The sequence below is a fragment of the Capra hircus genome, chromosome 2, assembly GCF_001704415.2.
Source record: "Capra hircus breed San Clemente chromosome 2, ASM170441v1, whole genome shotgun sequence".
In the NCBI taxonomy this organism is placed as follows: domain Eukaryota; kingdom Metazoa; phylum Chordata; class Mammalia; order Artiodactyla; family Bovidae; genus Capra; species Capra hircus.
Window position 1 is genome coordinate 74,485,708 of NC_030809.1, and position 13,650 is coordinate 74,499,357.

Here is a 13,650-nt window from a genome sequence, read left to right on the forward strand (position 1 = left end):
ATCGGATATTGGAGATTGAAAAATACTGATTTGCCACTTCTAAGAAAATGTTAAAGTTGGCTCCCATAAGGTGTCTCCTGTTATGGTAGTCATTTATTCTTTTTATTTAAAATGTCTTAGGCAATATGTGAGAGAATTAGGTTCAAATGTTGTTTTCACCTTTAAAGGTCAAGCTCTTAAAAGTCACCTCTTAAGAGCTCAGGCACAAAAAAATTAAGAAAGTTTATCAGCAGTGTCAGTAATTAGATGTAGAAAATTAAATTTCTGTTATTAGTCCCATAGTTGCCCCAGTTCCTTTAATTCGGTTGGGAATTAAGTTTTTACGTTATAACTATAGTTACACACTGTTAATAGAGTCAGTGTGCTTATGCTTTTGCAGTGGAAGTTGTTGAGCGTTCAGAAATGTACAGAATGAAACTTGAGATGCAAGCGAAAAATTAAATCTTACTAATTCATACTCCTTTTTTTTAAAGATGTATTTGTTTATTGGCTATGGTGGTTCTTCATTGCTGCGTCCCGGCTTTTTCTAGTTGAGGCGAGCAGGGACTGCTCTTCTTTGTGGTGCATGGACTTGTCGCGGTGGCTTCTCGTCCTGGGGCACAGGCCACAGTAATGTGGCGCATGAACCTAGTTGCCCTAGGACGTGTGGGATCTTCTGCACCAGAATGACTGAACCAGTGTCCCTTGTGTTGCGAGGCAGATTCTTAACCCCTGGACCCCCGGGGAAGCCCCTAATTCGTATTGTTTTTATTGAGCATTTATTCTTTGAAAGCTTTCTTTGTTACCTGATCTTGGTACCATGTTTTAAGCACAGTCGCAAGGTATTATAAGAATCATTTTTTAAACCTATTTCACTATTATTTGTATTGAACATTTACAGGGTACAACAAAGCTAATTTATGTAATTAATGATATAGTATCCAAAGAAAATATTGAAGATTTTGTGTCTTATTAGCACGTTATAGGTTGTTCCGAAATTAGGCGTTCACTATTGATAGAATTCACTATTGAAAGCTAAGTTCTTTTAGAGTTAGAGGGAGACCTCTACCTGACAGTAATGAAACTACATTTTAAAATATTCCTTATTATGATTTTTCATTAATTCAGAGTTACTTGAATTTATAAGACCTAACAGTTTCCAAGGCCTTCTCTGGTGGCTCAGTGGTAAAGAACCCACTTGTCAGTGCAGGAGACGCAGGTTTGATCCTTGCATCTACAAGATAGCCTCAGGAAGAAAAAGGCAACCCACTCCAGTATTCTTGCCTGGGGAATTCCATGGACAGAGAAACCTGGTGGGCTACAGTCCATGGGGTCGCAAAAAAAGTCAGATACAGCCTAGCAACCAGCAATAAAACAATTTCCAAAGCTCAAAGATAAATAGAATCATTTGAAATAGCATCCATATATACAAGTGGTTTTATCCTGACCTTTCTGGCTAGTAGAAATATTCAGTTTAATTTTGCTGCAATGAAGTTGGGTTCCTTCATTATTCTGCATTTCAGTTTGTTTTCCTGTTTCATAACAAGAGCTTTTGTTAGGATTTTTAAGGAGTGTTGCCTTGAATGTATATCTCTCAAAAATAACAAAGTTTTATCTGAGAAAATATCACTTGTATGTTTTAATGAAAGCAGTAGCCATTTGGGGAAAAGCTAGGGACTTGGATATATGTGTTTTGGTACCCAGGCTGGTACTTGGTTTTTACCTCTTACATGCAGATGAGTAGCAAAAAGTATATGACTTGGTAAAGGATTGTACACTGAGGAAACAGGTATTTTGGGAAACTTTAAGTAAATTAATGCAAAACGTCTCAGACAAGAATCCCTGTCTTAATACCTTTGAATAGTCAGGAAAGGTTTTGTGGGTTTATATATAGAGTGAGTGAAGTCGCTCAGTCGTGTCCGACTCTTTGCGACCCCCATGGACTGTAGCCTATCAGGCTCCTCCGTCCGTGGCATTTTCCAGGCAAGAGTGCTAGAGTAGATTGCCATTTCCTTTTCTAGGGGATCTTCCTGACCCAGGAATCGAACCCGGGTCTCCCGCATTGCAGGCAGACGCTTTACCGTCTGAGCCACCAGGGAAGCCGGATTTAAATGTATTACAAACTTAAATCTATATATATAAGTCTGAAATATAGCCTATTGAAAGCAGTATCATAGTTACAGTGTCTTTCATTTTTCTATTTCCTAAGCTGGTATACGGCTTCCCAGGTTGCTCACTAGCAAAGAATCCACCTGCCAAGCTGGAGACTCAGATTCGATCCCTGGGTTGGGAAGATCCCCTGGAGAAGGAAATGGCAACCCACTCCAGTATTCTTGCCTGAGAAATCCCATCAACAGAGGAGCCAGACAGGCTACAATCCATGGGGTTGCGGAAAAGTTGGACATAATTGAACGTGTAAGCAGCAGCAGCAGCAGCAAGCTTGTATACAGAGCACTGCTGATACATTAAACTCTATAAGACTTAACCATTTTAGTGGTAGAGAAAAAAAATTATTTTTGGTTAGTGGTATACGTTTTTTTCTTCAAATAGTACAGGTAATAAATGTCTGGTAGGATCCTTGCAGTACCCCCGCATGTTTATGGAAAGTATTTTGTCTTTCTTGGTTCTTGAACGATATTTTCAGTTCGTTCTTTAAAGTCTGCCACTTGAGCTAATATAGACAACAGACATCTGACGCAAGGCAGAATTGTCTTCTGACCACAGTTCTATTGCCGTCTCCATCTGTCGGTGTGAAGAAGTAATGCTCTTGCCAGAAGAAGCCAGCTCATTTAAATTTTAGCAGAAACAAATTAAGAAATAAGGAATTATGCTCTTAATGCATTTTGTTTCCTTGCGACAGTTAAATCAGTTTGAAGATGAGAAACCATCATGGGATGTCACCTTTTGTGGGCAGATTGTCTTTGAGTTTTTTTAAAAGGCTTTTTGTTAGTGACATTAGAAGTGTTAAAGAGCATTATGAAAAACCTGATGTATCAACTGCCTAGATTTCATACGTTTTGTTCTTAAGGGAATTCTGGAAAATATAATAATCTCAACTTTTCTCATCAGCGTGCAACAAAAATTTAATAGCGAGAAATCTCAAAAAATCCTGATAGTCTTAGCGCATTCACAGTTTCATAGACTTTTGCATCATTGCTTCTGAATTGCTAATGAAGAGCTCAGTATAGCTTCCAATCCGTTTCAGATATTCTGGGTGGTGACTGGCTAGAGTGTTACTGACATCACAACATACAGCTGTTGACTTTCTATTGTCTGAGTCCTCTGCAAGTGCTGTAGAGCGCTCCCGCAGCACTCTCCCATGCCTGACTAATCAGCCGGCTGTGTGTGCACTGAGCTCTGTAGAGGAGCAATGCAGAGCATCAGTTTACAGATGATACTATGGCGAGTACATCTTCATTCACTCTGTATGATGAAGCAAATACCAATACGATGAAGGTATGTGACTCTTAATTCATTCAATAATGTGTACAAAAGGTAAATCAGATGTATGAAGAGTTATTCCTGTTCACTTAGTACCCTAATTTTGCTGGGGGCTTGTGATAAAATCCAACACAAGAGCTTGTGTTTTAAATGGTTTTTGTTTCTTTTTGTAAAGATATGTTTGTTAAGGTTGGTAGAATGAGGAGTAGGATTCATTTGCTTCTCAGTAATAGTACAAGTTTTTTGTCCCGTAACCCCCAAATTTGTGATACTCTTTGCACCTTGTTGATAGAATGGTTTACCTGAGTGCTTGTTGATATTGTGTGTAACAGAACAGTTTGTCAGTCAGGAAGATGTCTTCTCTTTCAGGTTCATCTCAAAATAGACATGCTGTGTGGCTTTTTCATTTAAAATTTTTCATTATGTAACCAGTACAGTGTGGATGAGACTTTGGAAATTATAAAACAAAGAACCTTAACTTTCAAACCCGATGTAAATTTTTGTACTCCTTTTCGGGAGAGAGAGAGAATAGTTCTTAAAGTGCTTATAGCAGGAAAACATAGATTTGTCATTGCTCTGATTAGCGTAATCAATCATCACATTGCAAAAGAGAACAAATGCTAACCAAGCTGTAATTTTTGAGAACTATCTGATTTCTAATCATACTGTCTAAAAACTTTGACATTTATCTCGATAGGTTATGATTCTTCAAAACTGAAATCCCACCATATGGGCAATACTGAATAACTGAAATATGTCCATTAGTATATAATTGACTTGTTTGGAAGATTTTTGAGTTTCGCTTGCTTTTTTCCTGGGTTTAGCCAAAATGTTAACAGTTTTTGGAATTGCTGTATTGTTTTCAACCACCCCCCCCCCAATAAGAATCAATTATTTGGATCTTGAGAAATAACTCATCTTTTTCTAGAGGAGACAGGAGAAAAGTCACTAAATGGCCTTTTTGCATTGCTGAATATCATTATTCCTTTTTCTTCTGTTTCTTTCTGATTCCCAATTGTGTAAGTAATTAGAATTGTGAAAGTATTAATAGCTATTATGAAATTTAGGGAGTTTTACTAGGTACATTATTTCAGTCTAATGCCAGGAGAATTTCAGTCGTCATTTCTTTTTTATGCTTCAGGTTTTAAATTTTATGTTGAACAATGAAAGAAAAAACAAATGAAAATTAACAGCTCATACTCTCTGTTCTTACCTACGACTGCTTTATCCATCCTTTGTTGCATTCTGGTTTTCTCTTTTTTAATTGTCTTTCCCCTTTTCATTTATTCTGTTCTTTAGGTTTCCTTTTGTCTCTGCTCCCTGCCCCGCTGTGTGTGTGTGTGTGTGTGCATGTGTGAGTGACTTTCTGAGTGTTTCTCTTCTGTCTCTCTCTTCCCTCTGCTCCCTCCTTTCCCTCCTCTCCCTCCACTGGCCTGTTAGTCTTTCTCACCTTGTCTCAGTCTGTCTCCCTCCCTGTGCGTCTCCACCTGGTGTCTCAGAGTCCCTCTCCCTCTCTGTGTGTCTGTCAGTCTTTCTTTCCTTTCCTCTTCTGCTCCCCTGATTCTCCCTCTCTCTGTGGGTGTCTCTCTCCCTGCCCCACTGTCTCGCCCTTTTCCTCTGCTTGCCTCTGTCTCTCCCTCTCCCTTTCTGTTAATGTTGCCTGCTCTTCTTCCTTTGTGCCTGGTGTGCCCTGCTCTGAGCCCCTGACTCCAGCTTTCTGGCTGTCCCCCCGCCCCCCCCTTCCTCTGCCGCCCTTCCCTTACTCTTCCGTGCCTGACTTTCTTCCTGCCTGTCTGTCCCTGTTTGTGTCTCCAGTGTCCTTGACGCTGTCCTGTTAGTCTTTCTGCCTCCATTTCTCTCTCCCTCTTAGCGTTTTGCTTCCTTCTCTACTCTATCCCCCCGTCTTTCTCTTTCCCATCCAACCTTCACTCATACACATACACTCTCCAAATTTTCATTGTCCAGGTTTTCAGTTTTCATTGGAACCAAATCTGCACTTGACTTTAAATGTTCTTTGGTTATTTAATAGCAGTGACTGGCAACACTTTATGTTAAACTCTGCACTTACTAAAAAAGAAACTATTGAGTAATAGTTAAATATATTTTAAACAAACAAATTTTACCCTTCAATTTCTTTAATTTTAAAAAATTTATGTTTCAGGGCTTATAAGTGGATTGAAATGATCGCATATTGAAATTGTAATTTAAAGTATTTTGTCTTCCAAAGATAATACATTTTAGACTGTTAAAGGGAATTCTTTTTCTCTTAAATGATTTTTCTATTAATTTTCCTATTTTTCTTAGAAAGAACCTTTAAAATTTTCACTTTTCAAGATAACTTAAGACAATACCTACTTCATAATTGTGTTCCAGGTCATATTTTTTAATATACCATTCTGTATTTTTCCAAATGTGTTACAGTGAATGTACAATGAGATTTTCAGCTTTTTATTTTGAAATAATTGTAGAGTCACAGAAAATAGCAAAATACTTAGAGAAGTCTCATGTGTTTAAAGATTTTTAACATTTAAAAAATTTTTTTCAAGATTTTGTGCCTTGTATCATCGTATTTAAAATGGTCTGAGGAACAGAAATTCACTTAACATTTACATGTGTACATAGAAACAAACCTAGCAACTGTCATCATGCTGTTTTTATTTTGCTTTGTAAAACAGGTTAAGATAGCAAGTTGATTAAGGCATAGTTGTCTTAATGGCGCTGTGGTTTTGTGATAACTCACATAGAACTATCAGGGAAGATACTTAAATTTTCAGCTAACAAGTTATATATCTTTAAGACACAAAGTAAGATGTATAAGATAAAAATGTTTTCAGAGCTGACTTAAATGTCATCTTCATGTATAACTCTCCCTTCTGTGAAATCATGTAACATTTCTCTTAGTGCCTCTGCTGATTGTCATAGTTCTCTTCTCTGCTATATAATCAGATTCTTGGTCATGTGGGACATGGGATAGGAGTGAACTAGAACCCCCCAAAAAATCATCATCTCTGAAAATCTTCTTCTCACACCTCCCTAGCTGAGGAACCCCCATTCTAATTGATATAAGATGTCTTTAATAGAGTTAATACAGTTATTTTTTTTTTCCAGTCAAGTTCCTCTAAGCCCTAGAATTCCTCAGATATACTTTAGTAACTACATAAATGCTTGAAGCCCAGTTAATATCTCTCAACCCAGCCCCACCTTCTCACTTGAAATTTACGAGTTTGTGTAAAATGTGTGTGTATGTACGTATACATGGGCATGTGTGGATATATGTGTGTGTTTCTCCCGAGCCTATACTTGAATGTTAATTAACGATCCTTGTTCTATATTTCATATAAAACACACATAAAAATATTGTATATAACATGCATATATAAAATATAAAACAAGAGATGCCAACTAGGATTTATGTATGTGCTTCTAAATAACCTAAAACCACATGGAAGACTGTCCATGAACCTACTCATGTCTGAGTGCTGCGTCCCTGCAGAGAGAATCTTTGGGTTTAATAAGCTTCTCAAGCCGGATCCTTTTATGAGTCTAAAAATAATTAAGAATTACTGCTTTATGGTATCTGTAAATCATTATTCAATCTATTATGCTGGTTTGACATCTTCTCTCTTTTCTGTTATTTTCAAATACTTAGAAGGGTATATGGTTTCTATCTTCAGCAGAAGGCACATCCACAGAAATCAGATGCCTTTTCTTTTTTTTTTTCCTAAGTAGTTTGAACATATGCAGTGCTGATTACCAAGCATATCTGATGTCTCGCCATAATACAGGATCACCAGAGAGAGACAGTAGAGCATTTTATTATCTCAGTATTTTCAAAGTGCTAGCTAAACCACAACTTCTTTTAACAGGTAGGAAATGAATGACACCAGAAATTGTAGACTGAATGCCAACGAATGACAACAAAAATTGTAGACTGAATGCCCCATTGAATTTCAGTGACAATTATGAAGAAAGCAACAGAAACTTATTAACTATTAATAACTACTAAAACAATTTGATGTAGTGGGTATAGTTCAAGGAATAATGAAAGAAAGCCATTAATAAATCCAATCTGAAACGTATTAGACTGGATTTATTCATTTTGTGCACAGCCATAGGAAATTGAACTAATTAAATTGGACAGAGCATTAGGTACTTTAAATAGAAGCTGTATCTGCTCATTCTACAAATGTAGGGGACAGTGTGAATTTCTGGAGACCAGGAGATTCTCGGTGGCGTTCACGCATGCCAGCAGCAGCATCTCCAAGCTGTAATAGTATTTGCACTTTGTTGTGCACATCCTTTTATAGTATGACAGTAGATGGTGGCCATTGAAAGACAACACCTGTTCTACCTCAAGCTGTTTTTAAGCTATTTTTACTGACCATGAAATGCTCTTTGACTGAAAAGAAATAAAACATTTTTGAGCCTTTTTTCCCCTGAACATAATCCCTAGGTGCTTTCTTGAAAGAGGGTTGTGATCCTTTGTTAGAAAGAATGTAGTTGGCAGTTCAAGAAGTGAAGGGTGGCACATTAGTAGTTATAAAACAGAATGTCTGCCAATTGTAACCTAAATTAAAATCTTGTAAAGGAAACATTTTTTGTCATAAGGAGGAAATGGGTCATGTTAGACCTACTGATTCAAATGATAGAGAAAATGAAGTTTCACATGTTGATGAAATACTAAGCCATCAAAGAACCTTTGGATGGATTAGATAAATGTGCCAGGAGCGCAGCGTGAATTCTGCTGAGACTCTTTGATGACAGAGCTTAATACCTTTAAGGCCTTCAAAGAACTTCCATTGTGATCCAGTGATAAGAATGAAATGCTAGCCATGGATAAAAAGTACATTCAAGATAAATTCATTTAGTTATATTAGTAGTACAGAGGGGGGATAAATCAAGTGAAAGAGTTCTGAAGGAGTAAAGGAATACCACATTAGAGTCTAGCTTAAATACCGTAAAGACTGAAGGCTTCTGATGGAGTGGCCTAGCATGCAATATAAAGATACGCCTTTTCATTGATGGCATTAGGAATGGCTGAATAAACTGGGATTATGTTCACAGTATTCACTTTTATTCATGAACGGTAAACTACAGGTATTATCATGCTGTGAACCTAGCACAAACTACTTTAGTAAGAATGTAATGAATGAGACTAGACTATGCAGAAGGTTGCTAACTGCAATGGCTCATGACACAGAGTAACCCAGCATTAGACCAAGCTTCGCAGGTTAAGGGTATAGTCCTCTGTAAGTCTGCCCTCACTTCTAATCAGCCAGCTACAGATTTGAAGGTTCCCTTTACCCCCTCAGGTTTTAAAAATTCACTAGAATGACTTCTAGAACTCAAGAAAGTGCTGCACTTCCATTACAGCTTTATTGTAACAGATACAAAAGATTTGGGAGGGTCCCAAATGCAAAGCTTCCCTCGTCATCTCTGTGGAATGAGTTAGGATGTGTTACCCTTCCGGTACAGATGTGTGACAGAATATTGCAGTTTGGGGAAGGTCACCCAAGCTTCAGTTTTCAGAGCTTTTATTAGTGTTTCATTACATCAGCATGATTGACTGAATCATTGGCCCATCAGTTGAATTCAGTCTCTTACCACCCCTTTCCCTTCCCAGAGGTCATGCTGATATTACGTTGGCTCAGAGCCCCAACTTTCTAATCTCGTTAATCGTTCAGGTGTGGCCAGTCCCCATCTTGACTCATCTTCTTCACATCAGTTCTGTAGGGCCTTCACCGTAAGTTACCTCAATAACATAAATTATCAGTACCCTGTATTCCTGTCACTTCCAAGAATTTAAATTTATTTTTTGGTCTTGCCATGTGGCTTTTGTGATCTTAGTTCCTTGACCGGAGATTGAACTCAGGCCGTGGCAGTGAAAGCACCAAGTCCTTACCACTGAACTGCTGGGGAATTCCCCCAAATTCTAAGAATTTAGATGCTGCCTCCCAGGAACTAGAGACAAAGGCCAGCCAAATTCTTTACTACACAATATTTTATTATCTTAAATATTGATAGTGTCTTTGGTGTTCTGTATTAGGGTAATAATTTACTTTTCTGGCTATCATTATTCCAAGAGATAAGTCAAGGTTGAATAAACAGATGTTTTTCCGTTTAAATAGTTCCCTTTAGCAGGTTCATTGCATAAAAGCATCTCTCAGTAGATAATATACTATGTAAAGAATGAGTTAAAATCAATTCAAACTCAGTATGGAACAAAAAATCTATACTCTCTCTTCTTACATGCCCATTATCTTAATTTCTTCTCTCACATCCTTCTTATCTGTGCTCAGTTTCCAAGAATCTAAACCTTCAAATGTTCTTTATTTCCCAAAGCATGATCAAATGATAACACCAGTCTTTTTTCTTCCATGTGGTCTTTAAAGGGGATCTTACTATGAGCCAAGAGATCTTATTATAACCTGATATGTTTATGTCAGTCCTGCATTTAACACATAACGTAGGGAGCATCTCTCATGAGCTCATGCTCAAGAGCTCTTTGATGCTCTTTCAGTTTTTGTCCTTCTCTGGCCCACTGCCACTTTTGCTAGTGCTTGCTATAAATTTGCTAATGTTCCTGCCTAAAGTCCTGTCTCCTAGAGCTTCTGATACAGTTAGTCTTCAGGGCACTATATTCACTAGAATCTTCTGTACTGGCCTTGATCCCTTATATACCTTGAACTGTTTGTCTTCCCCTTTTTCTCTCCTGCTTTGGTTCTCTAATGGGACACACTTTCTTTAGCCTCTGCATCAGCTCAAACTAGGAACCCCACCACATAAAAATATGGAAAGACTTCCTTTAGTACTCCAGCATTCCTAGCCTCCAGCTTTTTACCTTTTGATTGGCATTGTTAGGCTTCTTAAGCCCTGTACCATATAATGTTATAATGGTAGATCTGGAAATGGCTGTTCAGTAGCACCTGAGCTGTCTCATTTCATTTACTCCCATTGCAGTGACTTCAGTTAAAGAATCCCAGAAACCTGTAGTCTTGATATCTGTAGACTTCCCCTCAGAAGGACTATGCCTAGACAGTTCTTGATGTTGGAGTCAGCTGTAATGAGCCTCCCGCTACAGACTCACTCCAATATTTATCCTCACCCATCATTCTTCGAAGAGTCCACAGCTATCCCAACTTCCTCACTTTTAGCACATAATGTCCTAGGTTTGAAATAGAGAAAGTGTGTATTAGATATGAATTCCCTCAGTTTCTTGTCACATTCTCTTCATTTTTCTGAGAACGGTAAGTACCTGTAAGGCTTATCCTTTCATTTGTTCTTCTGACTCCAATTCTTCATTTCTTCCTACTTCAGATTTTCCCTCTCATTCTCATCCTTTTTTCCTTTTCAAGACTCCAGCTTCCCTCTGTCCTTTCTCTGCTTTCTATCCTGACAGCCTTCCTCTAGCTTGCATCTCATGCTAACCTTGTTACCAGATCCAGCACTCTTTTTGTTTCTCCACCTTCCTGCCCATCTTCTAAGGTTTTGGTATTCCCCAGGAATTCTATCCTAAGTCCACTTCTTTTCTTACTCAGTGGCTTCTCAGCAACTACATCTAGGTTGATAATTCAGAACTTCTATCTGTTCAGCACTTCTACCCAGTCAATAGTATCAGCCTTTCCTTCTCTGCTTAACACCTGATGGTACAACTCCTGATTAGATTTCTCCCCTGAATGTCCTGAAGGCACCTTGAACATACTGTATACAAAACTGAAGTGAGATTGTTCTATACCAAATCCTCTTTCCCCCCCTCTTATGTTTCCTCCATCCTAAAGGAGATCAGTCCTGGGTATTCATTGGTAGGACTGATTTTGAAGCTGAAACTCAATACTTTGGTCACCTGATGCAAAGAGCTGACTCACTTGAAAAGACCCTGATGCTGGGAAAGATTGAGAGCAGGAGGAGAAGGGGACGACAAAGGATGAGATGGTTGGATGGCATCACCGACTCAATGGATATGGGTTTGGGTGGACTCCGGGAGTTGGTGATGGACAGGGAGGCCTGGCATGCTGTGGTTCATGGGGTGGCAAAGAGTTGGACACGACTGAGCACTGAACTGAACTGATGTTTCCTCTGTTAGTGGATAGCAAGCGTTATCTGCACAGTCATTTGTAATCCTGTGATATCACATCCCTAACCTGTATCTGACAGAGAAGGCAGTGGCAACCCACTCCAGTACTCTTGCCTGGCAAATCCCATGGATGGAGGAGCCTGGTACGCTGCAGTCCATGGGGTTGCTAGGAGTCGGACATGACTGAGTGACTTCACTTTCACTTTTCACTTTCATGCATTGGAGAAGGAAATGGCAACCCACTCCAGTGTTCTTGCCTGGAGAATCCCAGGGATGGCAGAGCCTGGTGGCTGCCGTCTATGGGGTCGCACAGAGTCGGACATGACTGAAGCGACTTACAGCAGTAGCATCAGCAACCTGTATCTGTATCAACCTCTGTATCTAGTTGGTCTCCCCAGTTAATTACTTTCTGTTCTATTAACATCCTTGTTTCTAGAGGCAGAATATATAGGCAGTGGCTAATAGCAAAATCACAGTAGATGGTGACTGCAGCCATGAAATTAAAAGACGCTTACTCCTTGGAAGAAAAGTGATGACCAACCTAGATAGTATATTCAAGAGCAGAGACATTACTTTGCCAACAAAGGTCTGTCTAGTCAAGGCTATGGTTTTTCCTGTGGTCATGTATGGATGTGAGAGTTAGACTGTGAAGAAAGCTGAGTGCTGAAGAATTGATGCTTTTGAACTGTGGTGTTGGAGAAGACTCTTGAGAGTCCCTTGGACTGTAAGGAGATCCAACCAGTCCATTCTGAAGGAGATCAGCCCTGGGATTTCTTTGGAAGGACTGATGCTGAAGCGGAAGCTCTGGTACTTTGGCCACCTCATGCGAAGAATTGACTCATTGGAAAAGACTCTGATGCTGGGAGGGATTGGGGGCAGGAGGAGAAGGGGACGACAGAGGATGAGATGGCTGGATGGCATCACGGACTCGATGGACGCGAGTCTGAGTGAACTCCGGGAGTTGGTGATGGACAGGGAGGCCTGGTGTGCTGCGATTCATGGGGTCGCAAAGAGTTGGACACTACTGAGCGACTGAACTGAACTGAACTGAATAGCAAGGGCTCTGGAGCCAGACTACCTGAATTCAGATTCTCACTCTGCCACTTAGTAGTCATGTGACTTTGAGTAAGCTGCCTGGTCTTTCTCTGCCTCCACTTCCTCACTTGTAAACTGGAGACATTCAGAATTCCTATCTTAGGGTTATTAGTTGGATTAAATGAATTAATAAAATGTCAAGACCAAAAAAAAAAAAAAGCATTATAACAAAATGTTCAGTACTTACTACTCAGAATTAGCAAACTGTTAACCTTTTGTTGTTTGCTACAGATCTTTTTCTTTAAAAAATAAAATAATAAAGATGTGCTAAAAATTTCTGTACTGTCTCACCAGAAACTCTTTTCCAGAGAGAATTACTAACACGAAATAGATGTGTATCCTTCCGATTCATGATTGTGTGGTTTTAAATTTTTTCCATAAGTTGCATTGTATTAAAACAATTCAGTGAGTATTTTTGTAGTCTCCTCATGTACATGTATGAGTCTCTATGGTGTATAGATCCAGAAGTAGAAATGTTGGGCATAGGATAGGACAGATTTAAACTTCATTTGTTATCGCAGATTACTAACATAAACTTGTGGTATTTGTGAGTTCCCATTCCCTGTGCCCTTGCCGACTCCAGCTGCCGTCACATTTCTTACCTTTAGCCTCAGTTCAAATACTCTGTTCCCGTTAAGTGAGCTTCTTTTTCCTTTGGCATCTTTGTATGCAGAATGCAGCAAATTCATGTAACACCTTACCTCCCCATTAAGTTTTTTAACAAAAGTAATTTGTCTCAGAACCTGTTGGTTGTTTAGTCGCAAAGTTGTGTCCTATTCTTTTGTGACCTTACAGACTATGGGATTCCACTAATCTGTTATTCCCTCTCATTCTTTAATTTACCAAGCCTTTTTACTTTTCTTTTTTTAAATTGTTTTCTCTCCTTTTTAAAGTTTTTTTCTTTATATCTTTTTTCCTCTTTTTAATGTCATCTTAAAATTACTTTATGTGTTTGCTGATAAATGTCATTATTTACCTCCTCATTTGGGTTTAGCATACTCTTTGCATCAAGGTAGTTCTTTCTCTTGTGTTCATTTATAGCTAATACTTGCTGCAGCTTC

The 13,650-nt window shown here is 38.8% G+C and overlaps 1 protein-coding gene across 14 annotated transcripts in view; it reads left to right on the top strand.

Moving 5' to 3' along the window:
• R3HDM1 (R3H domain containing 1) overlaps positions 1 to 13,650 on the top strand; it is a 163,054-nt gene that overhangs the window by 48,218 nt on the left and 101,186 nt on the right. For 5 of the 14 annotated variants that reach the window (XM_013969934.2, XM_013969941.2, XM_013969947.2 and 2 more), the window contains exon 1: positions 3,264 to 3,435. The exons of 4 other annotated variants lie outside the window; for them this stretch is intronic. The gene's annotated coding sequence lies outside the window, so the exon portion shown is untranslated. Of the gene's footprint in view, positions 1 to 3,263; positions 3,436 to 13,650 lie in introns of those variants that run through there. 5 more of the 14 variants (XM_018062300.1, XM_018062308.1, XM_018062303.1 and 2 more) reach the window with 1 other exon arrangement.